This window comes from Eurosta solidaginis, chromosome 3 (genome assembly GCF_040869045.1).
Source record: "Eurosta solidaginis isolate ZX-2024a chromosome 3, ASM4086904v1, whole genome shotgun sequence".
NCBI classification, from domain to species: Eukaryota; Metazoa; Arthropoda; class Insecta; order Diptera; family Tephritidae; genus Eurosta; species Eurosta solidaginis.
In genome coordinates this window covers 76,627,904-76,644,700 of record NC_090321.1, presented here as the reverse complement: position 1 = coordinate 76,644,700, position 16,797 = coordinate 76,627,904, and the positions used below count along the sequence as shown (strand labels likewise).

The 16,797-nt window shown below is 38.5% G+C and overlaps 1 protein-coding gene across 7 annotated transcripts in view; it reads left to right on the top strand.

Moving 5' to 3' along the window:
* Window positions 1-16,797, top strand: part of LOC137244014 (uncharacterized) — a 101,708-nt gene that overhangs the window by 48,728 nt on the left and 36,183 nt on the right. For 2 of the 7 annotated variants that reach the window (XM_067772429.1, XM_067772428.1), the window contains exons 1-3: window positions 11,099-11,246; window positions 12,907-13,049; window positions 13,117-13,573. The exons of 2 other annotated variants lie outside the window; for them this stretch is intronic. The gene's annotated coding sequence lies outside the window, so the exon portion shown is untranslated. Of the gene's footprint in view, window positions 1-11,098; window positions 11,247-12,740; window positions 13,050-13,116; window positions 13,574-16,797 lie in introns of those variants that run through there. 3 more of the 7 variants (XM_067772430.1, XM_067772432.1, XM_067772431.1) reach the window with 3 other exon arrangements.

Below are 16,797 nucleotides of genomic sequence, written 5' to 3'. Positions count from 1 at the left end.
TACATTTTGGTGAGCATGCAGTCGCAATTGTACCGAAAATCCAGAGCCGTAATAAAACCCTCAAATCTCTTGCTGGCAGTACTTGGGGAAAAGATAAAGAAACGCTCATTACCACTTACAAAGCAATTGGCTAGCCGATTGTATGCTACGCGTCCCCGATATGGTCGCCAAGCCTAAAGACTACTCACTGGAAGAAGCTACAGACCTGCCAAAATACTGCCCTCAGAACCGCCACGGGTTGTCTTCCTATGTACCCAGAATGCCATTTACATAATGAGGCGAGAATACTCCCCATCAGGGGGAGAAATAAATTGCTAACCAAACAGTTTCTGTTGAATACCCAGAAACCTGGGCATCCCAACAGACATCTGATTGATGAGCCAACACCGCCTAGGGGCTTAAGGAGTAATCTCCGTAAATATTATGAGGAAATACGGCACCTAAGAACACAGCCATATGAAGCCAAAAAACACAAGCAGGTCCTCAGTGAACCCCACAAACAAGCGTCGGACCTCTATGTCAGGAATTACCCAGTGAATGCTGTACTCAAAGAACAATACCCTAAACTTGCAGAAGAGGAACGCTTACTCCCTAGGGCAACGCGAGTCACTAGCTTAACTTCGATCTGGATACTGTAACAGGTTAAACTCTTACCTATCCAGAATCAACCCCGATATACAAAATGTATGCCCTGCTTGCAATGTGTCCCCACATGACACCAACCATCTCTTCCGTTGTAATGTGAAACCAACGCCTCTATCACCCCTCTCATTATCGTCCACCCCTATTGAAACAGCAAGTTTTCTTGGACTCCCGTTAGAGATATTGATGACAATTTATGATCGGTCACACCTACTGGATGGGGCGAAGCACTGCTACAACAACAACAACAACAACATAGGTAATGTACGTCCTGCATGCGATATGTCCCCACATGACGCCAACCATCTTTTCAATTGTAATGTGGAACCTACGCCTCTTACACCAGTCTCCCTATGGTCCTATTGCCAATGTTGAAACTGCCAGTTTCCTTGGACTCCCGTTAGAGGACTTCGATAACAATTTGTGAGTGGTCGAGCCCATTGAATGGGACGAAGCACTGTTAGCACAACAACAACAACAGCACCATTAAGGTACTAGCTCGCCCATCTCGGGAATGATTCAATATGATCACATTAAACCTTCAAGGCTATTCCGCCTCACCACCTAGTTCCATGAGGAACTTGGGGTCGCCAGAGCCTCGACTGCTAAACATGTGTATGATACATTGATATTTGTAAGAGGATTCGCCTCGCATAGGTGAGATTGACAGTTGGGTTGCGGAAGCTATGAATTACGCTTATCTACCCCTTGAATACCGGAAATGATAGGAACTCCATATGGTTGTAGTTGTTGTAGGGATAAAGACACTCCCCGAAGGTTTTTGGTATCGATGCTGATGATCCTCTGCCAGATATATATCCGGTACGTTCCGGTAACAAGCACAATTAAGGTAAAATCCGGACCATCTCGGGAAAGATTTTATATTTGAAGAAGCTATGAATTGCGCTGGCGATCCCTTGAAAGGGGTTTGCAGTTACAGCGGGGAAATGAGCAATGAATTCAGGTATTCGACTGGCCGGGATAAAGCGTGCCGAAGTTGGAGCGATGACTTTGCGGAACGTGCGCTGGCCTTACAGGACATCAGTCAGAATGGGGAGAACAGAAAAAGATTGATTTGTGAAGGTTGTATAGTCTTTCGAATTAGCTTTTTTGAAGATAACAAAAGTCCGCTTTTCAGAGGTGATGGAATTAGCTGATCGCTATATTGAAAGGAGTATGGGCATGCTAAGGTAAGAATCGGCTGCTATTCAACGCAGTTTATGAGTCCTGCGCTGACGATAGAAATGTCTGGCGAGCTGTGACTGTTTCTTGCGATTCGAGTAGAGGCATCGCCATTTATCGTGCAGAAAGTCGTATTGTCTCTGGTGTCGACTGGTAGGCTGGGATGCCAGAAGTTGTAGTGTGTGTAGAAATCGCCAAGAATGAGACGGTTTCCGCCACTAAGTATCGCGTTGATATCAGGGTGATAGCCACTTAGACAGCAGGTGGTAGGAGGAATATAGATGTAAACTATTTCTAGGTCAACATCACCTGACCGGATAGTTATGCCTTGGCTCTTTGTCTCTGTTTTGTCCTGCGGCTGATGTTGGGTTGAAATATACTATATTGCGCAGTGTGATGAGTGATATAGGCAAGGCCTCCACCATTACCCATTGAGCGATCTTCGGAGGTCCGATCTTGCTGATAGCTTTGTTTCTTGAATTACGGCTATCCAGATATTATTTTTATTCATGTAATTAACTATCTCCGCGATCCTTCCAGTTAATCCGTTACAATATAATTGTGCAATTCTGAAGTGCAACGGGGGGTTAGAAATGGGTGGACACGCCTTGAAGGATTTAGGCTTTGTCGTGTGTGCTGTCCGACTGCTGCTTGAGTATTGGTGTTGATGCGCTGCTACGCGTAGGGTTGCCTGGCTAAGCCCGGAATATCTGTGAAGGTGGCAGCGGCCAAAGCACGAACTGCATTGAAGTGATGTCGCAGTCATAAATATTCTTAGCTGGCATACGGAGTTAAAATTACTGTTATGTCCTTGGGAGGCCGGGGCTCTTCAATCAGGCATCTGTTGGGATAGCCAGGCTTCTAAGCATTCATCAGAAGCCGTTTGCTCCGCATTTTTTCTGTTAAACTTCTAAGAGGGCCGGCAAAGGAAACTTTTAAAATGGCAAAAATTGCGGAAAGCGAGGAGCGCTGGTATCGGTTGAGGACCTATAAAAGTGAAATCAGCTGGACGAAGAGGGTTTCATGGGAAAATTTCTGAGCGCAGTCTCTAGCAAAACGGCGAGGCTGAAGAAAGTCCTGTCCAGGGTAGATACAGCCTAGGGCCTGATAAAAAAGACGACTACTGAAATACCTGCTGTCATAGAGCAAAATGTCAGCGCATTTGCGTTTTGGCAACCACACCACTGTTGGTAGCCATGATTTCGAAACAGTAAAAGACTTCGTTTATCTGGAAATCCAGATGAACTAAAACAACAACATCAGTTCTGATATCCAGCGAAGAATCACTCTTGCCAATAAATGCTACTTTGGATTAGGCAGGCAATTGAAAAGTAAAGTCCGGTAAACGAAAGTCATGCTCTACAAATCACTTATTGTACCCGTGCTGCTACATGGTGCAGAAGCATGGACCATGACAACATCAGATGAAGCGGATCAGGGAGTGTTCTAGAGAAAAGTTCTTCGAAAGATTTACATGATGAGCTGTACGAGCTTTACGCAGACATCAATATAGTCCAGCGAACTAAAACACAGCGGCTGCGCTGGCTAGGCCATGTTATGCGAATGAAAGATGACGCTCCGACTAAGAAATTATTTTTATCGGAACCAGCCCATGGAAGCAGAGGAAGAGGGCGACCCCCACTCCGCTGAAAGGATCAGGTGGAAAACGATTTAAATTATCTTGGTGTGACCAATTGGTGCCAGTTAACACAGAGAAGAAGCGTGATTTGTTGGACGGCCATTACCGTTTAGACGGTTACGTGCCAATTAAGTAAATAAGTGAAACCCAAACACTAGGTCGAGGAATCTACCATAACTGTTTGTATAATAATTGTTTGTTTAACGCTATGCGGGAACAGGATAATTACAACTAGCATATCGATATCGATTTTAAGATTGGTTGGCGAAGCATTACAATCATTAACCAATATTAGTTAGGTTAAAATCTCCTAAATATATACTTTCATCGAATAGCAAGAGATTCTTTATTTACCCTGCTTTGGTAGTAATACTTTATAACTAGATTACTTGCGTACCGTACTTATGGCATGTTAAAATCAAACTGACTGACTATTCCTCGGCTTGTGCTGCTTTCATACCCTCAATTGCCTCTTTCACCTATTTCTCTTAGGGTCTAGACTTTTCACGAACAGTCTTCTCGAGCAGCTGCTTATTTATTCCTCATTTCTGTATCTGATATTCACGTTTGTCTTCTAATTATATGCGTGTATATATGTGCGTAATAACTTCTGCAGTTAGGTGATGCTTACGTATAAGTTAAATATTGTAACTAATTTTGGAAAATTCTGCTTATTTTGCACCTTTTGCTAACGTTCGAATCTGTGAGCTGTTGAATAAATAATTCAAATATTCAGTATGACAAGATGTTCTTTATATATTTACACTACCTTACAGTACTGGCGTCTTCACGTATAGGGTGTTAAAATCAAAACATTATTCCTCAGCTTGCGCTGCTTTTATACTTTCTGTTGTTGCCTCGTTCGCATATCTCTCCTAAGGTGTAGATATTTCACGAACATGCCTGCTGGAACAGTTGTATCTAATACTTGGTTATGTGCAAGAACAATAAACATAAAACAATAAATAACATCAAAGCTGACAGCGAAGAGAATATTTCACATACATATATGTAGCAGGCAGCTAAGAGCAGAAGTTATTACTCACACATACACACGCATATGGCTAGAAGGAAAACACAACTACAGATATACAAGTATATAGCTAAATAACCAGTGAAACGTCTATGCCTTAGGAGAAATTGGCGGATGAGGTTACCGAGAGTATAAAAGCAGCGCAAGCTCAGGAATCAGCTTTCAGTTTGATTTAAGCACGCTATTAGTGACGTATAATTGTGATTGTGAAGTCCTACTCCCAAAGTAGTCTAAATAAAGGCCATTTTGCAATACGGAATATTGGAGTTATTTATTCGACAGTTCAGCGATTCGAACGTTAGCAGAAGGTGTATAATTATCAAGAATTTCCCAAACTAGTCGCGATAGTTATCAATGAATTTATTGGACCAAAATTTTTCATTTAACCAAGTTTCACTTAAAGCCAAAATTCATACTCATGTTACATTACAATAAAATTAAGATGACTTGGGGCGCATACCACTGACGTTTTGATAAAAAAGCGTATAAATTAATCTTGTCAGGTTAGCGAGATTCGGAACAACACGATTTGGATAACAATCCTCCATTGAGGATAAGTTTATATCGTTTAAGTCAGCTAGGATTGTGCCCCCAGAATACCTGGCGTAGAAAAAAACGAAAGGGACGAACAGCTATTTTAGGGCGCCCGACTTCCGGCATTATGCACTTTTCAAAACCATTTGTAGGTATTCCCAATTTAAAGTTGATACGGTGTAAAGAGTCGATGGCGATATCTCTTTTTACAGGCCTGTAGCAAGAAGATGTCTGCAGATGCCTGTGTGCTTCTCGACATAAACCATAATGTGTTTTGAATTGAAACTCAGCGAGAACGACGATAGATGCAACCATTTTATTTCGAAAACAACTTTCAGTTCAGCATTAGCATTAGTTCCGAAAGCAGCTTGGGGACGGTTTTATCGTACAGCCATTTCAAGTTCAGTTTTTAGCTACTTGGGTGACCTGGGCTGGCCATTCCATTCGATATCGAGCAGGAACCTGTATCAAATTATCGTATTTGCTTTCCATAAAACAAAACGCCGTATCGTATCGAGCGTTCGATAAGAAATTACCTGTTGAATTGCCTCTTCATTCATAAATTAAAATTATTAAATGCTTTTATGATTATTTATGGAATGTTTTTTATTAAGAATTTAAGAAGCAACACTGTTTACAATGTAATCTATATTTAAAGCATCGTTCACTCTAAATCTATACACAGAAAGTATGCCATAATTCCGTGAAAACTTATTGAGCCCAAAAGGTGTAAATGTTTTATTTAAAACCCTTTATTAAACTTTTCATTTTGTTAATAAAAATATTTACGAGCATTCTTCTTGATGGGAGACATGAGTTTCTGAACAGTCTTTCTCCCCCCCTTTACCAGCATGTTGGTTCCAAAAATTCTTTAATTCACATTTTTCGATAGTCTTGCCGTTTCTCCTCAAACTGAATTGCCCAAACCTTTTCCATTGGGCGAAGCTGGAGCAATATTGATTTATGGATTCACAGAAGCGGTAGAAGTATAAATGCTCGCTAAGTCTGGCCAGAATATAAAAGAAGACTTGTGGTGTTTAATAAAGGATAAAACCTTTTCTTAATGCAGTCTTTGATATAAATATGGGACGTCATTGTCGATAATGCCACAAAGGCGCAACTTTTAAGACCACAGGAACATATTGCTTTTCATACTTGATTTTGGACAATATATTCCCTTGCTAATTGTCCACGTAAATTTTTTGGCCAGGCACTTGATTGCAGTCGAGTTTCACATTCGTTTGATCATACATACACACGGGTTCACACCTCGTTCAAAGCAACATGAAAATTTTAGAAACAAGTTTTTTCAATTAGTAGAAAATTTTTCTAAGAGGGTCGCCCCTCGACAGTGATTTGGCAAACACTGCGAGAGTATATCTGCATTAAAAAACTTATCTGCCTGAAAAAGCGAAAAATTACCCCGGATCCCCGGTGGGATCCATAGTATTTTTGCACAGAACATCTTTCTGCGTTGGCTGCGTTCGGTCGCGCTTATAAAAAGTTACCCTGTCCGATGCACCAATGGGGTGGGATCAAATTGTACACAAAATTTGTTTCAGTGCCAGCAACATTATAACAACCACATGGAAATTGCTAACTTTAACTACAAATATCTCCAGATAGAGATAAAATATTTCTTTCCGCCTTCGGTTTATTGTTGTCAAAGTCAATAGGCGTCTTTTGAAACCTCTCTTTTTTGGACGCATATTAGCAGTCGACCCTTATGCTAGACTTTTACCAAAACGTTTGATTAGAAGCTATAGAACGGCCATTTAGAGTGAACGATGCTTTATAACTCCAAAACACTTTTTTAACGTTTTTGGAAACATGGGAATTAAAATGTTTATATCAAGATACGGAAACCAATTTGATCTCGTCGGGCGTATATCGAATTACGGAAAGCCCCCCTGGGTCGCACCTAAATTGAAATAACGAAATACATCCATTGAATAATTTCTATATTTTTTTAAATATTTATTTATTTTAATTATATTTAATAACTGACTCAAATCTACATTTACATATACATACATTATAATATTGTGTAAGTCCATGAACTGATGGTTTTATATATTTATAATGTTGTTTTTTTTTGTAAATTTTTCAAACTTTAATATTTGTTAAATTTTTTATTTTTTGATCAATTAATGAACTCGTTTAAAATGTCTTTACCATGATGTTTTTGTGTTTTTCATTGTGTGTAATAAATGTTGTTACATACAAATATCAATGATTTGCAACAAAATTTGCACAAGACAATGCAGTACAAGTAGTATATGAAAATGTGTTTGTTTTTATGATAAACAATTTGTATACACTTATTTTATTTTATTAAGTTTTCCTTCTTGTATTTAAACTTTATGTGTGTGTGTAAGTTTTTCATATTATATATTTCTGCTGCTTTTTGCTGTATTTTTCTCTTTATACATTACAGTAAGTACTCTTACTGGTTTTTATACTCAGTTGAGCAGAGCTCACAGAGTATATTAACTTTGATTGCATAACGGTTGGTTGTACAGGTATAAAGGAATCGAGATAGATATAGACTTCCATATATCAAAATCATCAGTATCGAAAAAAAATTCGATTTAGCCATGTCCGTCCGTCCGTCCGTCCGTCTGTCCGTTAACACGATAACTTGAGTAAATTTTGAGGTATCTTGATTAAATTTGGTACGTAGGTTCCTGGGCACTCATCTCAGATCGCTATTTAAAATGAACGATATCGGACAATAACCACGCCCACTTTTTCGATATCGAAAATTTCGAAAAATCGAAAAAGTGCGATAATTCATTACCAAATACGCATTAAGTGATGAAGCTTGGTAGGTGAGTTGAGCTTATGACGCAGAATAGAAAACTAGTAAAATTTTGGACAATGGGCGTGGCACCGCCCACTTTTAAATGAAGGTAATTTAGAAGTTTTGCAAGCTGTAATTTGGCAGCCGTTGAAGATATCATGATGAAATTTGGCAGGAACTTTACTCTTATTACTTTATGTCTGCTCAATAAAAATTAGCAAAATCGGAGAACGACCACGCCCACTTTTTAAAAAAAAATTTTTTTTAATTCAAATTTTAAAAGAAAAGTTAATATATTTACAGCATATAAGTAAATTATGCCAACATTCAACTCCAGTAATGATATGGTGCAACAAAATACAAACATAAAAGAAAATTTCAAAATGGGCGTGGCTCCGCCCTTTTTCATTTAATTTGTCTAGGATGCTTGTAATGCCATAAGTCGAACAAAAATTAACCAATCCTTGTGAACTTTGGTAGAGGTTTAGCTTCTAGGACGGTAACTGTTTTCTGTGAAAAAGGGCGAAATCGGTTGAAGCCACGCCCAGTTTTTATACACAGTCGACCGTCTGTCCTTCCGCTCGGCCGTTAACACGATAACTTGAGCAAACATCGATATATCTTTACTAAACTCAGTTCACGTACTTATATGAACTCACTTTGTATTGGTATAAAAAATTGCCGAAATCCGACTATGACCACGCCCACTTTTTCGATATCGAAAATTACGAAAAATGAAAAAAATGCCATAATTATATACCAAATACGAAAAAATTGATGAAACATGGTAATTGTATTGGTCTATTGACGCAAAATATAACTTTAGAAAAAAACTTGGAAAAATGGGTGTGACACCTACCATATTAAGTAGAAGAAAATGAAAAAGTTTTGCAGGGCGAAATCAAAAGCCCTTGGAATCTTGGAAGGAATACTGTACGTGGTATTACATATATAAATAAACTAGCGGTACGCGACAGATGATGTTCTGGATCACCCTGGTCCACATTTTGGTAGATATCTCGAAAACGCCTTCACATATACAACTAAGGGCCACTCCCTTTTAAACCCCTCATTAATACCTTTAATTTGATACCCATATCGTACAAACACATTCTAGAGTCACCCCTGGTCCACGTTTATGGCGATATCTCGAAAAGGCGTTCACATATAGAACTAAGGCCCACTCCTTTTTAAAATACTCATTAACACCTTTCATTTGATACCCATATCATACAAACAAATTCTAGAGTCACCCCTGGTCCACCTTTATGTCGATATCTCGAAAAGGCGTCCACCTATAGAACTAAGGCCCACGCCTTTTTAAAATACTCATTAACACCTTTCATTTGATACCCATATCGTACAAAAAAATTCTAGAGTCACCACCTTTATGGCGATATCTCGAAAAGGCATCCACCTATAGAACTAAGGCCCACTCCCTTTTAAAATATTCATTAACGCCTTTCATTTGATACCCATATCGTATAAACAAATTCTAGAGTCACCCCTGGTCCACCTTTATGTCGATATCTCGAAAAGGCATCCACCTATAGAACTAAGGCAATCGCCCTTTTAAAATACTCATTAACACCTTTCATTTGATACCCATATCGTACAAACAAATTGTAGAGTCACCCCTGGTCCACCTTTATGGCGATATCTCGAAAAGGCGTCCACCTATAGAACTAAGACCTACACCCTTTTAAAATACTCATTAACACCTTTCATTTGATATCCATATCGTACACAAAAGTTCTAGAGTCACCCCTGGCCCACCTTTATGGCGATATCTCGAAAAGGCATCCACCTATAGAACTAAGGCCCACTGCCTTTTAAAATACTCATTAACACCTTTCATTTGATACCCATATCGTACAAACAAATTCTAGAGTAACCCCTGGTCTACCTTTATGGAGATATCTCGAAAAGGCGTCCACCTATAGAACTAAGACCCACGCCCTTTTAAAATACTCATTAACACCTTTCATTTGATACTCATATCGTACACAAAAGTTCTAGAGTCACCCCTGGCCCACCTTTATGGCGATATCTCGAAAAGGCATCCACCTATAGAACTAAGGCCCACTGCCTTTTAAAATACTCATTAACACCTTTAATTTGATACCCATATCGTACAAACAAATTCTAGAGTCACCCCTGGTCCCCCTTTATGGCGATATCTCGAAAAGGCGTCCACCTAGAGAACTAAGGCCCACGCCCTTTTAAAATACTCATTAGCACCTTTCATTTGATACCCATATAGTACAAACAAATTCTAGAGTCACCCCTGGTCCACGTTTATGGCGATATCCCGAAAAGGCGTCCACCCATAGAACAAAGGCCCACTCCCTTTTAAAACACTTATTACACTTTTCGTTTGACACCCATATTGTACAAACGCATTCTAGAGTCAACCCAGGTCCACTTTTATAAGGATATTCCGAAAAGGCGTCCACCTATAGAACTAAGTCCCTTTTAAAATACTCATTAACACCTTTCATTTGATACCCATATAGTACAAACAAATTCTAGAGTCACCCCTGGTCCACGTTTATGGCGATATCTCGTAAAGGCGTCCACATATAGAACTAAGGCCCACGCCCTCTTAAAATACTCATTAACACCTTTCATTTGATACTCATATCGTAACAACAAATTCTCGAGTCAGGCCTGGTCCACCTTTATGGCGATATCCCTAAATGGCGTCCATCTATAGATCTATGGCCCACTTCCTCTTAAAATACTCTTTAATACCTTCCATTTGATACACATGTCATACAAACACATTCCAGGGGTACCCTAGGTTCCTTTTACAACATGGTGATTTCCCTTACTTTGTCTCCACAGCTCTCAACTGAGTATATAATGTTCGGTTACACCCGAACTTAGCCTTCCTTACTTGTTTGTATCTAACTTTAATGTTTGCTTGCCTGATTTGTTTTGTTTTTGCCACACTTTCGTTTTTTTTAATATAGATACACAATTGTTTTATTTTGAATTCTTGGTATTTTATTATGCATTTTTGCTATTATTTTTTCAGTTTTATTTTTTGTTGTCTTACTGGTTTGTTGTCAGTTTCGCCTTACATCAAGTACTCGTAAATTTACAAAACATATGTATGTATGTAACTAAAAGTAAACTTACAATAAAATGTAAAATGAAAAGAATAATAAGGAAAATAAGAAAGGATTTTCTATGTAAATGTAAATACAAGATCTTTTGGTTTTGATAAAAAATTTTTAACGACAGTTTTTCAGCAGCATGTTAGCATATCATTACTGAGAAATATCATAGACTTGGATTTTCAAACATGCGGCCAAAAAAATCGTCTATTAAACTTTCGCATGAATAAAAAAATTGCATTATTAATTATAGACAGAAGAATGTAAACACTATTTAGTACTTCGCAGAAGGTATTTATTTATATATATATAACTATACATATATTTCAAAAATAATAACTTTCACTAAAAACGCACATATAAAAAAAAATAGCAGAATGTCTCAATTGTGTTGTTAGTGTAGAAATTAGATAAACTGAATTAAGCAAGGAAACAAATACAAGCAGGATTGCCTAGTGGTTAAAGCAACTGCAGTTTCACCGTGTGATTCGCGGTTCGAATTTCGGTGAAACCTTTGATAACATTATGAAATTGCCTGGTGATGATTAGGTGGCGGTTTTCGAAATGGTACCATCGCAATATGCCAGTAAATGTTTCTTTATTTCTTTTCAGTTTCTCTTAGAATAACATAATGATTGAATATTCAATTATTATAAGCCGGTGTTAAGCTCATGAATTCTTAAATAAAAAGAATATATTGTTGCAGCTGAACCTGATAAGTCGCCGCTACTTTTTGCTGCTATTAAAAATGCAAAGTGCGGCGGTTGGAATCTCACTGGCACCTACATATCAAAATGATCTGGGCGAAAAAAGAAATTAATTTAGCCATGTCCGTCCGTCCGTCCGTCTGTCCGTTAACACGATAACTTGAGTAAATTTTGAGGTATCATAATGAAATTTGATATGTAAGTTCCTGGGTACTCATCTCAGATCGCTATTTAAAATGAACGAAATCGAACTATAACCACGCCCACTTTTTCGAAATCGAAAATTTAAAAAAAAACCGAAAAAGTGCGATAATTCATTACCAAAGACGGATAAAGCAATGAAACTTGGTAGATGGGTTGACCTTATAACGTAGAATAGACAATTAGTAAAATTTTTGACAATGGGCGTGGCACCGCCCACTTTTAAAGGAAGGTAATTTAAAAGTTTTGCTAACTTTAATTTGGCAATTTTTGAAAATATCATGATGAAAATTTGGCAGGAACGTTACTCCTATTACTATATGTGTTCTAAATAAAAATTAGCAAAATCGGATGACAAACACGCCCACTTTTAAAATAAAAGAATTTTTAAGTCAAATTTTAACAAAAAATTTAATATCTTTACAGTACATAAGTAAGTTATGTCAACATTCAACTCCAGTTATGATATGGCTCGGCCGTTAACATGAGCAAAACTCGATATATCTTTACTAAACTTAGTTCACCTACTTATCTGAACACACTTTATCTTGGTATTAAAAATGGGCGAAATCCGACTATGACCTCGCCCACTTTTTCGATATCGAAAATTGCGAAAAATGAAAAAAATGCCATAATTCTATACCAAATACGAAAAAAGGGATGAAACATGGTGATTGGATTGGTTTTTTGATATTGAATTGATTTCTTTATTTCAACTAACTTTTACAATACATACTTGACAACATCAAACATAAAAATAATTTGAATATTAATATTTCCTAGAATTTTAAATTCTCAGTATTGATATCTGCATAGTATTAATATACATGAGTAAATTCCAAGTATTCATATCCGCAAAGTATCAATATAAGAAAAATTGATTTTTATCAATACAGAGTCGCATTGGAAATTATTATTTTTCTACACCTTTCCTCAATGAGAATCTGTTTACATTAACTAAGATAGGTTCATTAATTTCAAAAAATGCAAATGCTTTGCTTTCGTAAGATTCTTAGTTAAAACATCTGCTATCATATTTTCAGTTGAAACATATTTTAGTTCTACATCACCAGATTGGATAACCTCACGGACGAAATGATGCCTGATGTCGATGTGTTTTGATCTGGAATGGTAAACAGGATTTTTCGCCAGATTTTGTGCACTCAGATTATCACCATATAATACGGTGGGTGTATTAGCTTTGCCACAACCAATCTCAATAATTAAACGTCTCAAATGTAACGCTTCTTTAGCTGCAGACGACAATGCCATATACTCTGCTTCTGTGCTGCTTAAAGCCACACATCCCTGTTTCTCCGACTTCCATGAAATGGGTCCACCAGCTAAGAAAAATACATACCCGGTGTACGATCTGCGGTTGCTCTTATCACCGCCCCAATCTGCGTCTACGAAACCTTCAAGTGCCTCGCCACATGAAGAATAGTTTAATTTAAGATCTTTTGTAGCTGCTAGGTAGCGTATTACATGTTTTACGCCTGTGACATGTTCACTATGGGGATTGTTATTTCTTTGTGCCAATTTTACAACCGAATGATAGATATCTGGTCTCGAAGTCAAAGCTAGCCACATTAGCTCACCAATTGTTGACTGATATGTCGTTAAATCTTCAATTACGCATTCTTCGTTATCACACGCTACTTGAAAACCTGTATCTAATGGCGTAGCTGCAACTCTACACTGTTGCATACTGTGAGTTTGTAACATATTATTGATATAAAGTGACTGATTCATCGATATGTCACCTAGTTCACCGTCCCGTTGAATCTGTATACCCAAAAACATCTTCAATTGACCTTTATCAACGCTTTCAAACTTCGTCGAAATCATCGATTTTATTTTCATCAAATCTGTTTTGCTCTGGCATGCTATTAGTAAATCATCTACATAGGTTAATACTAAACAAAGACTACCTTTTATATCCTGTTTATGCAAGCATGGCTCATTCTTGCACTGAGTAAATCCCATTTCACATAGCGCTGCATTTAATTTTAAGTTCCACTCTCTTCCCGCTTGTTTTAAACCATAAATAGCTTTGTTGAGCCTCAAAACTTTTTCGCTACTGTCTTCATACCCCTCTGGCTGCCTCATATAGACAACATCATTCAACTCGCTATTGAGATAGGCGGTACAAACGTCCATTTGGTGTAAGTATAGCTTCAGCTCAACAGATAAAGCAAGCAATAAACGTATCGTTTCATACCGGCACACTGGTGAAAACGTCTCACAGTAGTTAACGCCAAACTTTTGTGAGCACCCTTTGGCTACCAAACGAGCTTTATAACGCACCATTACACCATTTTCATCTTTTTTTGTTGTATATACCCACTTGCATCCAATTACTTGCTAACCCTTGGGTAAGTCTGTCAGCGTCCACGTACCCTTCGCAATCAGTGCCTCATATTCCTTGTCCATGGCTGCCTTCCAAAAAGATGTGTGCTTACTGGTAGTTGCTTCCTTAAATGTAAGTGGCAGCGGAATCTCCTCGGCTTGTACTGAATTTATGATATTATAACTCTTCTTCGGACGTCCTCTGATGCCTGTACGAATCAGTCTCGGCCTGCCTGGCCCGATTTTTAAATCTTGTGTATGTTCAAAATCTGGTTCCTATGCACTCGCGAAATCGTCACTTTCCATATCGTCTCCACTGCTCATTTCTTCAAGCTGGATGGCGTCAACTTTACATGGAGACTGCTTGACTTTATCATGACTTGACACGTTATCTGGCGAACTTCTTATTGGTAGATCAAACAATATTTGGTCATCACTCCGACCAAAATGTGAAGGTTCATCAAACAAAACATCACGTTTTTCCACAATTTGATGTTTTTCCTTATCGTAAAGTCTGTATGCTTTTGACACTAATGAGTATCCTACCAGGCAATACTCCTTCCCTTTCGGCTGAAATTTGCTATGACGTGTCTTATCTAAACCTACAGCTACGGACCCAAATGTACGCATATTTTTTACATTGGGTTTTCTTGCGCTCCACGCCTCGAATGGAGTCATACCAGTTAGCGCTGATGTTGGCGATCTGTTCCGTATATAACACGCTGTCTGTACTGCCTCCGCCCAGAGAAACTCTGGCATATTCGAATGTACAAGTAAACTTCTTGCCATTTCAACGAGAGTGCGGTTCGCCCTTTCTGCAACACCGTTCTGCTGTGGACTATATGGAACAGACAATTGCCGCACTATACCATGCTATTTTAGGAAATCATCGAAACGTTTATTGATGTACTCTCGTCCGTTATCACTACGGATTGCTTTGATTTTTCGCTCAGTCTGACGCTCTGCCATATTCTTAAATTCTATAAATTTTTCGAAAACCTCATCCTTTGACTTCAGAAAATATGTAAATATGCGCCTAGACATGTCATCAATGAAAGTTAAAAAATAAGCTGCCCACCAAGGGAACGCTTCTCAAAAGGGCCACATACATCAGTATGTATTAACTCGAGCAATACCTTTGAGCGATTTTCTGACGCAGCTGGAAATGGCTGTGTATGTATCTTACACTTCATACACGTTCTGCACTGCGAACTGTCAGGAAAATCAGCAGTTTCTATGCCGAGCACCATCTTATTTTTTATGAGATTTTTCAAACTACCATAATTCAAATGGCCATACCTGTTATGCCATACTACTCCACTGCCATGCGTTAAACCATAGCATACATTATTTTTGCTTTCAAAGATAAATAACTTTCCTATTTTTTTAGCACTCAAAATTTTTTCGCCTTGTTGGCTTATAATAGCGTATTTGTTGTTGAAACTCACTGTACAACCACGCTCAACTGCTCGACTTACCGAAATAAAATTCCCCCTCATTTGCGGGACATGCAGAACGTTCTCTAACTTAAGTTCACATGAATCGGTTTGAAGTACGACATCACCTCTGCAGGTATTACCTTATTATCAGCCAACACTACGTCTTCCTCCTGAGAGCAGTAATTCGTAAACAAATTACGAACGCAGCGCATGTGCGCTGTTGCTCCACTGTCCACACACCAGGTCGAAACATCTATATTACCCGTTTCCGTTGCTGCCGAAACTGTAAATGAACGATTTGGTTGCTTCTGCGTACTGATCGATTCCGCCTTGGCTGAATTTTTAAATTGATTTTTGTAATGCCCACGCTGACCGCACTTATAACATTCGATGTCTTTCTTCTCTCAACGCTTTTTCTGTAAAGGCTTGGTATTCGCATGAAACGCCTGTTGCTCGCTGCATTGTATTGGTTTAGGTTCCGCCCACCTGCGCTCCCCTTCTTCTAGTAATTTAATTTTTAAGACTTCTAGGGAAGGCAAATTATCGCGTGTTTCCATAGCTATGACGAAATTTTCATATTGCTTCGACAGACTAGAAAGCAATATGATTACTGCCAGCTCCTCGCCAAGCTTAATGTCGACCTCCGAGAGCTTATCTATGACTTAACAAAATTTATTTATATATTCACACATACCGACACCATCTATCATTCGCAAACCGAGCAACTGCTTATATAGGGATACCTTCCTTACTGGTCCGCTGGGTTGATGTACATCTTTCAGCTTCCGCCAAGCATCCGCTGCATTCGTGGAATTCTTCAAATAGCATAGTTGTGACGGCTGCACGCTCAGCGTAATCATTGCTAAAGCTTTCTTATCCATTGCATCCCAAGAAGCTGGTTCTGTTTCTGGCCGTTGTTCCTCCATTACCTTCCATGTTTCTGCATGCACCATCACACTACGCATTTGGATGCTCCAGGTATCATAATTACCTTCATCCAATTTATCTATCTGATACATGGAACTCATTACGACTGTATGCAAATGTATGTGTTACTCGTGAACGATAAATAATACTTTAAAACTGCAGAGCCTCCGTGCCTGGGCCCATAACCTATTGAATTGATTTCTTTATTTCAACTACCTT